The sequence below is a fragment of the Megachile rotundata genome, chromosome 10, assembly GCF_050947335.1.
Source record: "Megachile rotundata isolate GNS110a chromosome 10, iyMegRotu1, whole genome shotgun sequence".
Lineage (NCBI taxonomy): Eukaryota > Metazoa > Arthropoda > Insecta > Hymenoptera > Megachilidae > Megachile > Megachile rotundata.
In genome coordinates, this window is record NC_134992.1 from 4815548 (window position 1) to 4837255 (window position 21708).

Below are 21708 nucleotides of genomic sequence, written 5' to 3' on the forward strand. Positions count from 1 at the left end.
TTTCAAAATACTGAAACTTTAAACTTTTCGAATTTTAAAATTGCAAATTCACAAATTTGTGAATTTAGAAATTTGAGTATAATTAAAAAATTTAGAAATTTTCAAGTATAATAATTTGATAATTTAGGATTTTGTAAATACAGTAATTTGAAAATTTAAGAACTTGGAAATACTGAAATTTCAAACTTAAAAATTAAACAATGTAGTCGCAAATTAAACAATGTAGTAATATAAAAATATTGAACTTTCAAACTTGTAAAGTTACGAATCCACAAACTTACAAACGTGAAAAACTGAAAATTGAAAAGAGGAACTTAAGGTCTCCAAATTTTCAAATTTTTACATTTACAAATTTCAAACTTCACTCAATTTCTAAAATTTTGAAATATAAAAATAAATTTCGAAATTTACAAATTCATAAATTTTCTAATTTAGAAATTCATAAATTCATATTCCATCTCTTAAATTTTCAAATTTTCAGTTATGAAGTTAATATACTTAAAAACAAACAAGTACGTAAATTTTTAATTATCAAATTTTCAAAACAGATGCTTGTAAATTATCAGTCTACTATATTCTAATATGTCATATTCTAATATAATTAGAATTATATTAGTATTATATCGTCGTACCTAATATAATACACCATAGTGTAACTAAACTTGAGGACAATGTTGGCCTTGACAACATATTTTAAAGTCAGAAAAATCCCAATTTTTCGTCGAAGTAAAGTCGATGCTTGTAGATGTAAAAAAAATACGTGTTCTAAAATGTGTATCAGAAAATGTGTGAAGTAAACAGTTTTCGATTACTACAGTAAAATTTATTATGCTTTCACTTCAAATCTAGTTTCAATCGCCGTTTCATTCCAGTAGCTATGAATCATGACGTAGTTACTCGTTCTTGGAGTTCGTAGAATCATCTATTATTCCTACTACGGTTAAATTGTTCGTCTGAACTGTCAATGTCTGGAATTACAGCAGGCATGACGAAGTAATCGCAAACACACAACAGAAATTCTCAACGCCTTATTAATCGCGAGCCTTTGATAATCGAAATCTTGTTGAATGAATGAAATAAACGTACACATATTTTATCATCCAGAACAACTGAATTAAGGAGACGAGCAAATTGCGGAACATAAATCAACATAAATGTGAAATTAAATATGTTAATTCGTTATTGTACGCGTTTATGCTTTCTTGTGTATAAATAATAATTTTTAAAAATAGTTAAAGTTGAAAGTCGTGCAGGAACAAATTAATATCATTGTTAACATCGTTAATATCATTAAATTAAATAACAAATTTTAATAATAAAAATTTTCGGTCGATTTTTGCCTACTTTGTAATTTTTACTAGTTTTGTAATTTTTTTAGATTCTAATTTCTTAAACTTCTAATTTTAAGTTTTCCATTTCTTATTTTCAAATTTGAATATTTATTAATTCATGGTTTTGCAAATTTGTAACTTTGAAAATTTAAAGGTTCCGACTTTGAATATTTGAAGATTTTCAAACCTCTAACCTGACAAATTTAGAGCTGACAATTTTGTAAGTTAGAAATTCTGTAATGATACAAATTTGTGCATTTGTGAATGGAGAAAACTAATAAAATAGCAAATTAGCAAATTAGTTAATTAGTAAATATGTAAATCAGTAACTGTGTAAATTCGTAAATTCGTTAATCCGTAAATATGGAAATTTAAAAATTCATGAATCAGTAAATTTGTAAATCCGTAATTTTATATATCAGTAAATTCGTGAACCAGCAAATACATAAATCAGTAAATTAATAAATTAACAAATTTAAATATTCGAGAATATAAAATGTATATTCCATGATGCCCTTAACTTTCTCTTAAACCTAACAGAATATTAAACACTCCCCATACACCAAACTACAGATAAACAAGCAATGAAAATTTTCTTAGCCAATATCCATTTTCTCTTAAACGATATGAAGTCCGTTAAAAAACTAACAGTCACAAAGTGTTATGACATTACGATAAGTCAATAACTGTGAAGAAGAGAATCCAAGAAAATTACAGGTTGCCTTCATATTACACTAATTATGTAAGACAACGAATGAACAGTTCAAATGAAAATTTCAACGATTGCACTTCCGATAGAAGCAATTACAGCATGCCACGTCACACGTATCATGTTCACGGTGACAATCGACATATGAAAAAATTAATTCAATCACTTTAGTAAAGTTCTACAATATCTTTCAGATAACGAACTCGGCAGTTTAACGCTGTTACTGTCAGTCGTTGATAAGCTACTTCATATTACTTCAACAGTTTATATATAAAAAAGAGTGCGAAAGTATTGCACACTTTTGTGGGATAAGGTAGGAGTAATAGTAGAGGAGCGCAGGGACAAAAGTAATGACGTGATGAAAGTAAGAATTATTGTTAGACAAATCACGTGTCATAATTGCACATTTGCTCCATTTATTGACACTGTGCTAATTGACAGTGATTATTGACATTAACACATGAATCACACATGGTTAAACTGAATTTCTAATTGAGATCACTCAAGTTTTCGGCGTTTCTATTAATATTCATAAATTATTCGTACTAAACCAATCACATGTCAGAACGTTCTTAACATAAATATCTTGATAAGCACCTAATTTCAATAAATCCTATACAGTTTATACATACATTATAAGTCTTTTGACGCGGAAAACGTTGGGAACGTAACACAGAAAGTAACGTAAACTGATATCAACCCACGAGTTGTCGCGTAAAGAGACCCAGGTGTATAGTAGAGCTACGGCTTCGATTGGTCAGAATAGAAAAATGGACACTATACGTGCACACTATATACATTTTTCAAAATACTGTATTATTCTGTCCGTCTCTAAAAGTGACTTCTTCGTTAGAGTGTCGCCTCTTGTTGTACCTACTCTTTAGTGTTACTGTATGTGGATAAACGTGTACGTTCAAGAAGTTTCTTTTACCGATGTCAACCCATGAGTTGGCACGCGAAGAGACCGGCCCAGGTGTTTAGAAGACGGTTCCAATTGGTCAGAATAGAAAAATGGATGCTTCACACGTATTTTTGTCGATAGTAGTATTGGTTCGAATAGGCGCACACCAATTAGGCCAAAACAATGACAGTCGTAAACGTCTCCAGAGGGAGTGAGGCAGTGCAAATTGCGCGATGCAATTGTTATTGTAATTATTCTTATTCTTAATTGGAAGTGTTCACAGTGGGGAGCTTCTTTTACTTTGGGTCACGCATCAACTCGTGTGTTGGCATTTATACTATGGGTCGAATAAAATAAGTTTGCCAAGGATGACGCATTATGTACTTCATAACTGTAAATGGGAATAGGCTAATAAACAATACCAAAGAAGTACACAAAGCTTGTTACGTCTTCTATTTTTTAACCGACTTCGAAAAAGGAGGAGGTTACTCGATTCGATCATATTTTTTTTTTTTCCCCCTATGTGTGCCCGCCGATTACGCCTAACTGGGTGGACCGATCGGAACGAAACCTCTTGCATCTGGTAGGTTCTGACTCCCCATTGGTACCATTATCAAAAAATTTTCCATTTTTTAATTCCAAAGTATTGTTATTGCAAAAAAACCGGCAACTTTTGAAATAAACTTTTCTCGATTTTAATGCGCTTTTAATATCTTATCACGGACATGATTCTGAACAATTTTGTTCATATACAAATTTCGCGGAAAGCATTAGTTTTCGAGATATTAGCGAAAAATTGTTGAAAAGTTTTAAAATCAACTTTGGACGATTTTAATGTCCTTTTAATACGTTATCAGGGGCACGATTCTAAACAACTTTTTCCTTATCCGCAATTAAGGGGAAGCTTTAGTTTTCGAGTTATTAGCGAAAAACTATTGTTACTAATATATTGAATTCTACGTATGCTCCGTGCCTCTGATGGTGTATGAGTCAACATGTAGTCGCCGATTTTCTACTGTTTCTACAAACACGTCTCGTCGGCCGATAAAAAGCGTGAAATAAAATAATTTTAAGAAAAAAAATACGCCGACTTCGAAATGCACTAAAAAGTATAAAATAATTTCTACTTCATTCAATCATACAATTACGTCACAGATATGAATGAAACCTATTTACTCGTTAGGTAGTATATTAAATACATTTCAACCTTTTCGGAGGCATACTCTATGAATCCGTCGCATACTCTATTTCCGTCGCATACTCTATGAATCTAGATAGACCATAGTTACATTCTATACGCACTAACACCTACTTCGCGGCGTGCTGTCGAGTTATATGTATAGAAAAAAAAAAAAAATAGCTATACAAGCTTTGCCTATGTTCGGCTGTCCAAAGGTTGACATGTTCAAGATAATCTTTTAATTTTGCGCCGCCTCCGAAAAGGTTGAAATGTATTTAATATACTACCTAACAAGTAAATAGGTTTCATTCATATCTGTGACGTAATTGTATGATTGAATGAAGTAGAAATTATTTTATACTTTTTAGTGCATTTCGAAGTCGGCATATTTTTTTTCTTAAAATTATTTTTTGTTACTTTAACCCTTCACACTGGAAAGGTGACACACCATTCAGTTTAATATAATTTGAAATAAATATTTTTACACTGAATCTGCAATGTTATATTGTGTATAACCATAGTGAAAACAAAGTGAAAATTAATGGTAGAGAAATAGTAATCTTAATAATAGTATATTTCAATAGTAACGAATGAATTCCTGAAATTTTGAGGTTAATATCCGATCGCAAAAATACCTTCGAGTGCTAAATCTTAAAGGTATGGGTATGTTTTTATCGTTATATAAAATATGTGTTTATTGTTATTTCTTCTTACAATAAGAATCCTACTCTGTGTTAGAAGTATTTTTACTTAATTCTCTACAAAATGTTTAAATGTCATTTTTATTGTGATGCGTCGAGAACAATGACAGTAACTATGAAAAATTATCACAGCTCTTTGACTGTTTATCACGACGCTAACTTTTGGACAAATTATAAACCGAGAAATACCTTCTCTAATTTCTATAACTTCAAAAGATGATTAGCAAATGGGTCTAACTTTCGCTGTCGAAAAATGTTGCCACTGTCCCCTCTGTAACAGTTGTCTTATTTAAGCATTCGAGGTTACTGTTTCCTGTCGTCTTCGATGATGCGTGCTCAGCTGACAGAATCGATCGATTTGACTGAACGTACTTGGAAACCATCGATGCTCGTGTTCTTGGGATTGCACGGTCAAAGACCGTGAGAAAAGTGTGTAAAATATACATTCATATGCGTATGAATTGCGAGTAAACTTTACTCTTTTCAATTTGTTCTAGCAGCCTTGAAGTACTCTTAAGAATAGCGACGATTGTCGATCAAGATGAAATTTTTATGGGATTATGATAAGTGAAGCAGCGCTCATGATGTGTTCATATCATCGATGCTGCGTTTAATGCGAACTCATACGGTAAAAAGACACAGCTATTTCTATATATACATTATTTATATTTACATGCATGTAGGACTTCAAAAACAAGATTTTGTAAAATGTTCTTGAATCAATTAACACCGGAACTTTTAAAACGATCAAGTAACTGTTTTACATATTTCTTATTTTAAATTACAAAATTTGTTAAGGTGGTTCTTGAAATCTATGATAATTTTCATCAGGATAAAGAATTAATATTTATATTAATTTTGTTGTTCAAATTGTAAGTGTATATGTCAAAAATACGCTAAAAAATTAAACAATAAATTTTACGAATCTTCAGTTTATTACTTAAAAAAAAGTTTATAACAAAATTTATGAAAAATACGCAATACACATACATAAATATGTAAATGATTATTATGACAGTTTTTTAAATAAATGTATATGCTACTATACACTTCTCTCAAGTTGTGAAATTAAAACCATTTAGTACTTGAAAAATTAACATCTCATTTATAAATTTAAACTGATTATAAGAAACGGTTATGAATTATTAATTACATTATATTGTATTATTAGACATATCTATTAACTACATTACTTAATAGATACATAAATTAAATTATTTGAATTGTATACGGAATTATAGATTTATATTAATTGCATTAAAGTAAATATGATGCTGAATGGCGACACAGCATTTAATAGTTAACCTGCCCTAACTGAATTAATATAATTTATCTAAACATAATCTAACTGTCAGAAATAATATTTTGCTCAATTATAAATGCTACAAGCGTTCTGGATTCTTCACAATCACAATACTAACTTCATAAAGTAGACAGTATTACATTTTATAAATGGTATAAACTGATTATAACCACAACCATATCATTGCAATTCAATCTTGATTCCATTCCGACCCTTAATTAAATAGGAAATTTTAATTAACAAGTAAGTAGCGTTGGAAATTCCTTATTCATAAAGACCTTTCTGATACATGAATTTTCGAAGCCAGAAATTTATAAGTTTAGGATTCACTCTTTTTCGAAACGTTCAGCACATTTCATTAGGATTGGCCACCGAGATTATTCACGGAAGGAAATATCCTAGCAGCTATATACCAGAATTGCTTCGAATTATGCCCCCTAACTCACTCAGAGAAGGTTCCTTAAATTGATAGCAAGTAAAATGAAATGAAATACAACTTCTAATTCACCTCACTAAAAATTACTTCGATATAATCGTATTTGGTACCGATTTCATTTACGGATTGCGGTGATTTAACTACGATAATCTTATAACCATAGACTAGCGTTATATTTAGCGCAATTTCTATTGCAGATTAACACCTCTTGCCATATGACTCACCAGGTGCGTCAGTCAAAATTGACTATCCATTACTGTAATATAAAAGCGAATAAACCAAGATGAAACATTATATATATACTTTGTATGCGGCGGATCCCAATTATGCAAATCATAATTGAATTTAAACTTCAATTTGAAGCGCTATACATAAAAGAATTTTTCCATAAAATTTATGACCATATTTACACGATATGCAAAGTGAGACATCATTCTCCTTTTTTATTAATTTTTATAAAATGATTCAAGACTTTCAGTATGATAACGGGCATATTTACTATCACCTACCATGAAAATTTTATAATAAGATTCATTTGCCAGGTGCGCCAATCAGCACTAATTATCCACTGCTATAATATTAAAAAAAAAATTTTTTAAATAAAATAGTACGTTAATTTTGTATTCAACGATCTTGACTAAATTACTAAGGTGAAGTGAGGTAAGTGCAGACTGGTTTTTGTAAAGTTGGTATTTAAACGTAAGTATTTTCAGTCTGCTATGTAAATACTCAACGCTGTCGATATCCAACGCTTTGCACAATTACTACTATTTAATTAATATTGACTAAGACCTTAATTTTCCTTATACATTTTGATTTTGATAGGAAATTGTTTAAAATGTCAACTACTCTGCACTTTCCCCGAAAATGAGATAAAAGCGTAACTTGAAGTTAAATACTTTGAAACTTTATTTCATGTGCAATGGAGCAAAAGCAGAATTATTAACAAATCTGCTATAGAATGCTTTTTATGGCATTATGCAAGTACTCTATACTGCAAATAAGTACTCTTAGCTGAAATATAAAAGGGGATATAGTAAAACAAAACAAGGAAACAAACATACTAAATGAAGAAATTTCGCAAATATTGTAATAAAAGTAGCCTGTATACGCACTTGCCCCGTTTACGAACTTACCCCACTTCACCTTACAATAAATTTCAGATTGAAATGCACGTACATTCGAATAAGATTTATTCTGTTTGAAATGTCAGTGCGCCACAGACGAAGATGTACGACAATGTGTGAATCGAACACATAGCGATTGAACGAGTAGAAATTCAACGCGTAGTTACATAGCGGGCAGAAATCTAACACGTGCAGATCTAGTACGTAGTTATATAGCGTGTCGAAATCGAACACGGGGGATCTAACGTATGGAAATGTCACTCGTTGCAATCTAACATGTACAAATTTACCGCGTGCTTATACAAAACCGTAAATTTGCGACGACATAGTGCTTAGAAATTTCATGCGCAATTGTATATTGCGTATAAAACTAACGTGCAATTATAGACTGCGCGGAAATTTAAAGCGCGATAATCTATTACGCGAAAATATAACGCGTCGAAATCTAAAGCGTGACGATACAGCACGAAAAAATTGAATCGACTCACTTGACGCTTTGTTTAACTTAAGAGGTAACACCACTCCAGAGCCCGAAAAAGAAGCCTAACTTTGACAATTTATTTTGGAAGAACGACAAACGGAAAAGAATTCCTTTTCAGAGGGTTTATTCAACACATATTAAACTACGAAAAATAATTTTTCTATTGTCATTTTCGTACAAAATGGAGGCGACAGAGCCGATTGGCGGAAACAGTTTTTGTGAAAACGCTCCCCCCGGGAGGACGCATTTCTCGTTATGTATGAGTCGTGGGACAAAAAATAAAAAGAATTTATAATCCATATACAATTAGCATTGGAAATACGTAGGGGTTTTTTGATTAATCAATTTTTGTAGAAGTTATGCGTTTTTTAAGGAATGAATCGACTTTTTGCATGAAAAATGAGCACTAAATTGTTTATAAAAAAGAAAGTTTACATTCAATCAAAAAACGGCTACGTACTTCCAAAGGCAATATTGTTGTGCAGCTACTGTAAAAATTTCAATTCGATCCATGCAATAGTCACCGAGAAATCCGTCCTCCCAGTATGAAGAAACTGGTTTCGAGAAAAACGCGTTTGATGTTTTATAAACATTTTAATCCTCAAATTCTCTGTTCACCGCTAATCTGCAATGCTTGTACCATACATTTGGCTATCCAGATCAGTGTTTGCCACCTTCTCTAGCTTTCTGGATGCTTCTGTTTGTTTTATAGGTAACAAGTAAACCCATTATTTTAAATGATAACAATAATATGAAAGCGATGAATTGCAGCATACCGCGCGAGTACTCAGTGCGCGCTCTGAGGCGCGGCGGCAGAATTGATAATTGAACCATTTAAAATTTGTTTTCTACTATAAATCAAACGGCATTCTATTCTTAAAACCCTAAAGTATCGCTTTAGCAAAAAAAAAAAAAAATCGTCTTTTTGAAAATCCTAAAGTGATGTTCCCCCTTAACGCGTAGGTATACAATGTCGAATAAATTAAATCGTGGTGGTCTAACATGTGGAAAAGTAATGCGTAGCGATTTAAAATGTAGAAATCCAACGCAATTCGTGGTGATTTAACCTGTAGAAATCTAACGCGTGGTCAAATGCGTATAAATTTAACGTATGACGACCTAACGCGTAGAAGTCCAACGCGCAGTTATGTAGCGTGTGGAAATGAAACGCGTAGTTACACAGCGCGTGGAAATCTAACGCGTGCAAGCAAATTTAACTCGTAGCGATCTATTGCGCAGAAATTTAACTCGTGGTGATATAATACATGGAATTCTAACGCGTAGTTGTACAACGGGTGTAAATCTGACATATGGAGATGTAACGCATGTAAATCTAACTGTGGCGATTGAATGCGTAGCCATACAGCGTATAGCGATCTAATGCATAGCTATACATGAAATACATGACGATGTAACGCGTGGAGATACATGGTTGTCCGAAGCTACGTCATCAGCGATTGCGTGGCCAAAGTGCTTTATTCGCACTGGAACTACGATCGTTAAACGCACATTTACCTCTAAATTGAGAGTAAAGTGGAAAAATAAGCAACTAAGTACTGAAGCATAACTAATATACGCAATCATCCTTTATCTCATGAAAGTATGATAAACTTTTCCACAAAAGCACGGCAACAAAGTTTTGTAGTATAAAATATGAAACCTGAAGCCAATTGTTTTGAATGGTAAGTCAAAGCTGTAAGCATTAAAGATATAATTGTAGTGTAATCTTTTTATAGAAATGTATAACGAATCATCTAAAAATTAGAGTGATAACGCTTTTATTAGGTGGATTGTATTCAGAAACGGAACATATTATTCATAATTATCTCTACTTGCAGCCAGGAGCTCATTAATTACAATCGCTAAAAAACCAAATACCAAACTTCAAGAAAATTCCATTATTAAAATATGTCTATTTATTCGATTATAATATATATGTTACCGTGAAAGATCGAAATTGGAGAATGTCGACTTTCACCGGTGAATGTCAACACATACCAAATACGTCGGTGAAAGATCGAATATTTTATTACATTCTTGTACATTCGGACCCTCACCGGTATATGCCGCCAATCACAGATATACTCTGGTGGAAGTCCAAAAGAGAGGAGCCGACAAAGAAGCGACTGGCTCTCTCCCGCCAAATCCTGTGTTCTGCTGGGAGTCAGTCCGCTTTGTCAATCTCATGCAAGCTTTGATAATGCGAGCAACGTTTTCTTAATTTTTTTTCCAATACCGTAATTTATACTGAATGGATACTGCAGTAAGTCGTGATCTTTTTTTTGAAAAGTTAAATGCATTAATTGCGGGTAAACGAGAAGACAATTGTTTTTATTTTTCTGAAGAAAAGTACTCTAAAATACTTTCTGAAGTGGTTTCTGCTAAAACTAAGTGCAACACACCTTTGGATTATAGGTGATTAAAACGTTTTGACGTTTTAAAAATTAATGATGAAAGGAAATTAATTGTACCATTAAAATCAGGGGAAACGAATATACCGTATTATGTTACCAATGAAGAATTGTTCAGTATACTATATGAATAGGCCACGGAGGAAGAACACGTATGCTTAGAATGTACTATGTGTTTTAAATTCTTGCTCTCTCCATTCAGAAAGAGAGGCAAAAAAGTTACGTCATCCTTGTGACGTTTTATAGCAACTGAATTACGGAGAAGAAAATATAAATCTTCGACATGTTCAACATTCACCGTTAGTGCATGGTGACTGTCGACATTTACCAGTGTAAGTCTGAAATAAGGGTATTTAGCAAATATTTCGGACATACACCAAGCGACTAAGTGAATGTTGACATTCACCGGTGAAAATCGACATTCTCCAGATTTTGGTCTTTCACGGTAGCATACATATATATCTTTAAATAAATTGTTCAACTGCACATGTAACTGATTATCATAAACTTATAAAAGGAGAGAAAATACAGCTGACCTTTATTCGACATTTGTATTTATACAATGACGCAATAAACATTCCCGATCTGCAGATTCTCTATAATAATTATACGCTTTTACTATTATATAAAAACGTTAAGATTTTTACGTTTACGACTGTCATTGTTTTGGCCTAATTGGTGTGCGTCTACTCGAACCAATACTACTATCGCCAAAAATACGTGTGAGGCATCCATTTTTCTATTCTGACCAATTGGAACCGTCTTCTAAGCACCTGGGCCTGTCTCTTCACGCGCCAACTCATGGGTTGACATCGATAAAAGAAACTTCTTGAACGTACACGTTTATCCACATAGAGGTATAACACAAACAGAGGTAGAACATCAAAGAGTAGGTATAACAAGAAGTAATACTTTAATGAAGAGTCACTTTTAGAGACGGACGGAATAATACAGTATTTTGAAAAATGTATAGTGTGCACGTATAGCGTCTATTTTTCTACTCTGATCAATTGAAGCCGTAGCTCTACTATACACCTGCGTTTTTTTTACGTGACAACTCGTGGGTTGGTACCAGTACATGTTACTTTCGTTCCCAACGTTTTCCGCGACAGAGGACTTATAACGTATAAACTGTATAGGATTTATTAAAATTAGCTATTTATCAATATATCTATGATAAGAACGCTCTGACAGGTCATTTCCCTGTAACACATTTATCACTATTTTTATAAGCTTGTAAAATTGAATATTTCTAAACTTGAAAATTTGCAATGTAATTGATTTGTAAATTTAAAAATCGCAAAATATGTCATTTTGCAAATGCAATTTAAAAATCGCTAAATTCCTGATTTTAAACATATACAAATATGAAAATTTGTAATTTTGTAAGTCCCGAAATTAATAATTCGCAAATTCAAAAATTTGGAAATTGAACTTGTAAATCTAAAAATGTAACAGTTTAAAAATTTGTAATTTCATAAATTAACGTAATTGTGATTTATTGTCAGACAATGTAAATATTTTTCTTCGCGCAAAGTAAATGAAAAAAATTTTTAACTCTTATGAAATTGTTACAGGCAAAATACATTCAATAGTTTGTACCTAACATTAAATGGAATAACCTTTCCAAGTAGTTGCTACGTTTATGGAGTTACTTTCTAATTTCCACGGTGTTACGTTTGTGAAATTGCTTTTTCGTCGTTACGATCTTCTCGAGAGTTTTAACGTCAACATAAAAATACTACTATGCAAGGCACAAGTAATACGATAATAATAAAACTTAGATGATTACTACGGTGATATAATATGTTTCATGTTCAATTTTTCAACGTTAAACGACAATGTTAGGAAAGGCACTGTTAATTCATAATATTTTCAACAGGCGTTTTAACCTTCTTATTAAAAAATTTACATATGCTATTTTTAAATACTATAATTTTGTTAGAAAGTAATCTATGCTTATTTTTTTGAAAAGCAGAGGCGATGATTATAATATGGTTCATTATTATCAATTTTTCAATTGGGTTATTTTTAAATTCTTTGGATTTATATAGATTTTGAATTTGAAAATTTTTTAATTTTCATAGTGGTTTTCTAAAGATTCTTCAGTTTTTACAGGAGCTTTGAATTTGAAAATTTCATTATATAGAAAAATAGAAATATGAAAATTTAAAACTTCTACATTTTTTAATTTTGTAGTTGCTATTTTTCAAATTTAAGATATTTAAATTTGTAAATTAAAAATATTGATGCTTTTATTTTTCCAAATTTTCAAATTTTCTTATTTTAAGTTACCAAAGCATTATATTTCTAAATTTCGCTATTCCCAAATTTCCGAGGTGTTCAAATTACAAGTCTCAAAATGACTCTCTAAACTTCTAAATTCGAAAATTTGGAAATTAAAAATTCCTATACTTAAAAATTTTTAATTTTAAAATGTGAACTGAAAAAATCCTGTCCTTAAAAATCTTAACTTTTTAAAATTTATTAACTTTTAATTAAAATTTATTTAGTTGAAGTCATTTTACTGTACTTAAAAATTAAATATAAAAATATCAATATTAAAAATTTGCAATTAACAGATTCTCACTCTCAAAAATTTTATACATTCTTCAAGATATACGCAATAAGAAGCGCCCACAGAAGCTATAATAATATTTGTAAAATATTTAATAATTTCAAAGATAACGTGATGACATACAAAATTGAAGTAAAACTTCAGAACACAACACTGTGCAACACATTCGATAAAAGCTTTGACCTCTTTGTTATAACAAGTGACAGGAAACATCATAGCAGTAAGTACTGTTCTTATGTCAGAGCCTAAGACATGTTAGAGTTAAACCATAGTAATTATTATTCATTTCTTTCTTCGTAAGACAATAATACAACGTACAGGTACAGGTCAGAGGTTATCCAACCTTTAGTTTATTAGACTTCGGTGACATCATTGTCTTTAGATAATTTATTATTGATCTGATGATTTATTATTATTACATTATTATTAATAATCATATTTGAATATTTAGATAATATTAATTTTATTAGGAATCCAGTTAATTATTAAGAATAGTAATTTTTTGAGGGTTGCAATTTTAATCTCTTTTTCTTAGAAAAGTAATCTTAATTACGTAATTTACTATAAACTATCGTCGATTAACCTTGAAATTTAATTCATCACAGTTTACAAATGAATACAGTTTTTAAATTGTTAACTGGATCAAAATTTATAATTAACTTTAATGTCAATAAAATATGTTTTTATTCTTAAAATGTTAAAATTCAGCACAGTTCATAGTTAAAAAAATTCTTGGATATGTCGGCTTTAGAAAAACATGAGTTTTTATTAAAAAAATTAAAACTCAATTTTTTATGTCTTTCACTGAAAATTAGTATTGTTACAAGTAAAATATGGCGTAAAACATTAATAATTTCATAATTTAGATACTTCATTCATATTATTCGATGTTAATTTACTATTATTATGTATTTAATACTCGCAATACCCTATTTGAATATTCCTGCAGTAATGTAATGTTAAAAATTGTTAATACTTTTAATTAATCTTATGTCGGTAATTGTCCTTTTTGATTATTCTAAGCCTTTCTTTTCAAATTCTTTTAAAATATTAAACGCAATATTGGTACCAATATCTATAATTTTTTTCTTTACATAAAATCTGAAATAAGGGAAATAAAGTAAAGAGTAAAAACAAATAGACATTAAAAAATGAATTTGTTACATGCTTTCTTCAATTGTAGAAATGCATTTTTGAATTGATACTAAGAATACTAAAAAGAAAACAGTGAACAATTATTTTTAATGAAAAGAATTTATTAAAGATATTATTTTGCAATATTTAATAAGATACAAAAGATTCAAATTCCAAAAAACAACAAATATTTTTGACAGTATTATACACTATACAATTTACAATTCATTTGTATCCAACAAAGTATTTCATAGTATATTTGCAACAAAATGTAAACATGTCTATATTTGTTAATAAATACAAAACATTCAGTAAATACATAAATTTTCAGCAATAATAATATATGACTTATTACAGTATATTATACCATTATAATAATTATCCATTAATGTACAGATATCTTCAGTTTACAATAGACTTATTGACAAAAGCAGTCTATAATAGATCATAATTACATTTGATGAGAATCAAATTTTAACCTATAAGATAACTGTCGCCAAACGACAGAAAGTATGTTAATTATGGAACAAACGATTTCATAAAGAAACAAGAATTAATTATTACCTGTAAATAAGGTACCTATATAACCTATTTAACCAGCCTTATCCCATTGTCTATATTATTGCGATCAATTCAGGGTATTTTATGCACGTTAACCACAGTAGATTATTTCGAATCGATACTTTGATCGAGTCGAGCTCGAAATGACAAAACGGAATATCAGAAACGTGTCACGCGCAGTATTATCGAGATTTCGCGGATAATCGATCCTTTCCTGCAACGACTCCAAGTTTTACGCTTTCACATTCTCTCGGTTTAGTAATAATAAAGCGAACTATAAAAAAGAAAATCATTTTGTGGAACTGTTGCCAAATGCCAAGCAAAAATGTATTATATTTCGAATAATGTTCCGAGTTTGATAGGTATCAAAATTTTTAAAGGAAACTAAATAAATTCCATCATTTATTTAATTTTTTACGAACAAGTTGCGATATTTCGTTCCCACGGCCTGTCATTTAATTGGAAAAAGTTATGTCCGAACTTTTATCTTTGAATTATATTAACTGCATCTCTGAATTATCTTAACTTTATGCCTGAATTTGATGACGGAATAAAAATAAAATATCGAGTGTTGTGAAGTAACCAATGAATTCTCGTAATAACAGGTAGCGACGTCGCAAGTACTAGATCAAATGTATGTATCGAACAATGTACCACGTGCAATATTACCTCTGTTAAAATAAATACAAATTTAAAGTGCTTATTTGTGTAGAACATAGAAACTAAATACCAAAAATACACTGCGCAAACATAACTTTAACATCGAGGAAAGAAATATGTGCGATGAACACTTGATACAAAATTTGAGAGATGAAATAAGTATGTGAATGTGAACACTTTTATATATTCAAAGTTCCAAGTTCCATTTTCAAGTTTTCAAATTCAGATTATCTAAATTTTCAGTGTCAAATTTCCAAATACAATTTTCAAATTTTTACTTCCTAAATTTAGGAGTGTGAATTTTAAAATTCTCAAATTTATAGATCATAAAATTTTCAAATTTTTAGCTTCTTAAATTAACAAAAGTAAATATGCAAACTCTCAAATTTATAAATCATCGAATTTACAAGTACTTAGTTTCTCAAGTTTCAGAATTCGTAAATTGCCAAGCTTCACTCACATTGTCAAATCTTCACATTTCTCAATTTTTTAATTTTCAAACTTTAAAACCTTCAATTGGCCTTATGGAAATTTGAAAATTTTTGAATCGACTAATTTACAAATGTAGGAATATGCAAACCTAGAAATTTATAAATCTGAGGATTTACAAATTTTAGGAATTCGAGAATGTAGAAATTAGCGAATTTTTGATAGAAATTTCAAGAATAAGAAACCGGGGAAAACTGATAATCTAAAAATTAAAAAATGTGATTCACTATAAGAATCCAGAAAGAGGACTTAACTTGATAATCTAAAAATTTAAAAATGATGTGTTACTTTGAAGAAATTCAATTTCAGAATTTCTAGATTTAAAAATCTACCCTCTAACTCTTTGTAATAAAAGCTATAAACGATTATACCGCATAAACAATAAAAAACAAAATTTCTTTCATACATTTACACAATAAACAATGCACATAAAACAGTCACAATAAAAACGGATTTTTTGTTCATAACAATTAGTGACTTGATAGGTTTAACCATAAAACAAATTTTCGTTTGTAAGAAACGAAATTCGCATTTTCGTTTCGCTCGTTGTTTGAAGAAAGAAGCGAAACAACGTAATACAAGGTGATCGTGTAACAGAAGCGTTAATCGCAAATTACACTCTCCATCTGCTTCAGTATATCGTTCACGACGTTCAAGCTTGCGTACGAGAGCAATCATTATCTACCCCGGGCTAAACGCGAACTTATTGCCTGTTAATGGTATTTGTACGATGAAGTCATAAACCACCCACCTCTTGCGTACGAGGGGTTACAACAGATATCTCATTTCACTGTTGAATTTTAGTGATCAATGATTACGGGATTTATTAAGTTGCAGCATATTCAATTGCGGCTTTCGAAACATAACATCTCAAATGATTTAAGGAACAAAAATACCATAAACAACACTTATTACGTACCAATTTGAAACTTAACAGATGATAAAAGTTTATCGGTGTTGTTAACACTGTGTAACCATGATATTATAAAATTTAGTATTAGACAATTAATTATTAATATTAGGAATATTAAATATCGATATATCTATTTAATTGTTATTTTACAGTTACTGGTTAATTTTTAACAATAGACATAGTACATTTCAATGTACTTCTTATCCAATCATTATTATACCACTACTAGTTAATTTTTAACAATATTAAATTTCGAATGTTAGGAATATTAAATTTTGATATTTTCATTATCAAATAATTATTTAATTTTGATAAACAGAAATATTAAATTCGTATATACTTATAATGCAAAATTTATCAAGTAGTTTACACTAGAGAATTTACAAAGATTGATACAATACTGTAATTAGAATGTGTGTAGAATAGCAAACTGTTCAACGCATATAAATAAATAATTCGTATTGTTAATACAAATAAATATAAATTAACTTCTAAATTAACTACTTATTGCAACGAACAATGTACAATATACAGCTTGCAATTTAGTTTCAGCAATCAGCAAACGTGTTCAATCGTTCACCGCAATTTCAGCCCAATACGATCTTGTTCTAAAGCCAGAGATCATTTTCGATCTTGTCTCTGAAAATTGTTAAATTAATTGATCAACATTTTTCACAGATGTTGTCATCAATCTTTCCAAGTTTTAACAATTTGTAGAGCAACAAAATCCAAATAAATCATTTTCTGGCTTTGGGACAACATGACGCTAACTAGGCCAAAGTTCTCTTAACTGCCAAAATATGGAGCAATGAACCTGTCTATTGATTTACATTCGATATTTCCTTAACTGCTAAAATTTTTGTAAATTGTGGTAGTGAAAATCGTGTACAAGAATTCATTTGAATTTTTAAAACTTTTATTCAAAAATGCACGGTTAGAAAATCGTGTCTGTACGTTTGAGAATAATGCTCGTTACATATTAATGACGGTGTAGCAATAAAAGTAGATACAACTTTTCCACTGTATCGTGTTCTTCATTTTTTATACTTTCAATCGACTTTCACTTTCTGTAACTGTGTTTCCTGTTTATTTCTCCTGCAGTATTTTTCGCAACAATTTGTCTCCCTCAAATTAATATTAAGCTTTCCCATACTTCATCATGCCTCGTTAATCAAACCAATTTCGAATTACTATTCATAAAATACTAATATTGACTGTTTACAAATATTTCACTTAATTTATAGAGCGTGAGGATATTGGAAAACGCTATTTTTTATCTACGTCGTTTTATACGGAAAATAAGTTTTTGTTTTATATTAAAATAATAAGCCTCGTTGTTTATCCACTCAATATATTTTATTATATCAAACTACATTATTCTAACTAAAATTAAATTTCCGCCATTAATGATATCCAACAGAGTAATATTAAAATAAACAACAATTAATATCTTTTAGTTATTTCATTTTTAACAAATTTCTTTGAAATTTAATTATAACTCATCTCTATCAGAATAAAATGTAAATAAACAAAATTTAAGATATTGAAATAAGATCAATATTTACTCGATGAATTTTATTAAAAATATTCTGTAAATAACTATTATGATTCTATAATATGATATAATTTTTTTAAGTAACAAAAATGTTGAATTTTATTAGACTTTTCTAATTATTATGCATATGGAGTAATTTGTTATTAAATGAGTACTTTTTTATTTGTTCATATTACTCACTCTTTTACGCTTATAACAAAGTACATGATATATATGTGTTTCAATTTAAGAAGCTGACTTTCCAATTATATTTCATGATTATCAAAATCAAACATATACTTTTTTGTAAAAGCAAAAATGATAACTTAATAGCGTTTATACGTGTGTACAGAAGTTGTTAAGAATAATGTCCTTGCAACATATTGCAAAGTTAGCGAAATCAATCACACGTATACTCTTTTATAAATAATCACCACTCTAAAACTATTTTTGCGAATATCTTTGAAACTATAGCCAATGGGCGGCCATATTTATAGAGGAAAGTTGTTCAGAATGACGTCCTTGACAACACATTTCAGGGTCAGCAAAATTAATCAAGCACGTGCTCTTTTTTAAAATTAAAACCAACGAGCAATTATATTTATAAAGAAAAGTTGTTCAAAATGATAACATATTTTAAGGTTATCAAATAAAATGAATATGCTCTTCTATAAAACTCCTAAAAGCACGATTTCGAAAGCGAAGTGTCGGTTATAGGAGGGTTAACGAACTGAACAGAGTTCGCAATCGATTTGTTCGGCAAGTGAAACGAAAGCATGACACCCGGGACAGATTTCTACAACTTGACCTACCCTTACACATAACGCTGACACGAAAACATCGAAACGGTAACCCAAGGAAGTCATAAATGCCACCCAACTGCGCCACGCGACCCTTGGAAACAGTGCACCAGCCGTTTCGTTTAATAAGAGTGAGGTTACCCCTCCGTTTAGACCTGAACGCGTGAAGGGTCTATAAAAGGGCTGATGAAATTTTGTAAGCTGACTACCTATCAATGGGGACGTCATCGATTGCGGTAGTCAAGGGACAAGAAAGAGTGCCGACTAGGTTCTGCCGGAGATTTACGAGTCAGAATTTCGAGAAGGTCGGTGCTAAAGGAAAGGCCGCGATCGTAAAAATTTCGAGAGTTCGATGACAAAGAAAAAACTTTTCTGGGTAACCGCAAAGCTGTCCGCTTTCGATTATCGTTCCCAGAACGACTATGATAATTTGAACACGTGCCGCAACCATTTTATTGATTCAAAATAGTATGTAGAACGATACAGAAATAAGAACGTAATTTGATAGGAAAATCATTTTTTGTAGCAGAATTTAGAAATTTGAAAACTTGGAAAATCAAAATTTTCAAAATTGAATGTTGTGGAAATATAAAAACTTGTAGATCTGAGAGTACTAAGAAATTGTTTAATTTCTAGATTTCAGAATTTCAGAGTTTCATATGAATTCTTAAAAATTAAAAGAAATTGGTGAATTCAGAAGTTGCTACGTAATTTGAAAATTACGAAATTAATTCAGTAATTTGAAAATGTTCGAAGTGATTCTAAACGCATGCTCATAGAACCAAAGTTACAATAATTTATGTACGCATAAATCCGGATGCAATACAGTGTACGATCGGAAGAATCGCGTAATTGCAGTTGCAGCGAGTGTTGTACGCAAAAGAGGAAATGCCATAAAAAGGCACTAAATCTGTCCTTTTATCGTGGGTGTTTATCTCTGGAAGTCGTGCACTATTAGTCGAAGAATTAATATTTCTTGCCGTACTACAGGCGAGATCTCGCAGGATCAAGATTAATCTTTACAACCGATCAAACGCCTGCTGTTCGCTAAAAAGCATTCTTTCGTTTTATTGAAAGAATAAAATCAGCATGAGCACCTATGAACTTCGTACGATCTTCTCTTTTCTACCGCTTGTTCTTTTTCTTTTGTACTTCATGCCGAATGCTTTTGTACCAAAAAACTTATGTCGCTCGTAAAACATTATTACGATATAAATTGAGTCTGTGATTTGTTTCGAAATACATGAAGAGGCACGTATGCATACTAATGAAAGTAATAGGATTATTGCTGAAATTTGAATACTACCATTCAGACTTAACTTTGAATATTCTAAGCGTTTGACTTTCTAATTATACCGCGTATTTCATACATTACGTTCATTATAATTGTGTAACCACTGTATTAACCATTTTATATTTCTACTTTATTGCAGTTCCTTAATTAAACCCGTAATTTTTACTATTTTGCTTCGAAACTTAAATCTAAATATCTTCTAGTAAAATCTCTTGATCTTGAGTATTTGGTAAAGAAATTTAGACCTAACTTTGTGAAAATATTTAACAAAGAACAATAAAATTATCTGTACTTGATAATGTGTTGAGATAATTTTCGGACTCAAATTTAATAAAAGAGAAAATAGATACTGTATGATATTTCTATAATTTATTAAGCAAAACAACTTCCAAACAACTCTACGATCTTGTAACTGTCATAATTTATAAAACTTGATGTCCGTTATTCTGCTTTTATTTAAAATAAACTGTTAATAATGAAAATGATTTATTTTCAATAAAATTTTGATGTGACAAGTGTATATTAACGTTCCGCTTTTGGACCAACATAAAAAGCGAATAAAGTTTTTTATAATCAATCGCGATTGCTGTTTATAAGGTGTTTAAGATTCTTGAAAATGGGCGAAAAGCATAGCGTTATCGCGAAGAGAATTTTTAGTGGTTATTACGAGAAGATGCAAGCGAATAAATAACTATCGTTATCTGCCTAACGTACAACGGAATACAGCAGTTAAAGTGGTAGTATCGAGAGATCCAGCCATTAATTATAATCACGATATTACCAGAATGTTTTCAACCGGTAGTACAACGTACACCTATCGCAACTAAAAGAAGTGCAAGAAATTATCTTTGTCAAAGAGAATTAAAAAAGCAAAAAGAGTTATGAGAACGAGCAGTTGTAAGTGCCACGCGTCAGATGGCTGAGTCGCGCAACCTCACGTTGGATTCAAAATGGCGACGACGTAGCGTTTATTCTACACTCGCTAGACGTAAGATTAGCAATATACGTTTACGAACATGCGAACAGTTGCTTTTCAACTTTTAAGCAGTTAAGAATAAAGTACAATTGTGTATGCATCGTAATGTGATTTAGTGACGATTACACAACGTGGGGAATTTCATATCGTTTGAAAGCTTATGAGTGAACTGTCGGTTGAACAATTGTG

At 30.6% G+C, this 21708-nt stretch overlaps 1 protein-coding gene and 1 long non-coding RNA gene across 12 annotated transcripts in view; one reads left to right on the forward strand and one right to left on the reverse strand.

The window, feature by feature from the left end:
* dsx (transcription factor doublesex) overlaps positions 1-21708 on the reverse strand; it is a 256111-nt gene that overhangs the window by 189439 nt on the left and 44964 nt on the right. The gene's annotated exons all lie outside the window — the stretch shown is intronic.
* On the forward strand, positions 4540-5642 carry LOC143265313 (uncharacterized). 2 transcript variants are annotated; one of them, XR_013039731.1, is made up of 3 exons: positions 4540-4778; positions 5117-5251; positions 5320-5642. It is a non-coding gene; the product is annotated as an uncharacterized LOC143265313 (long non-coding RNA). The 2 variants fall into 2 exon arrangements; XR_013039730.1 differs by having other exon boundaries at positions 5323-5642.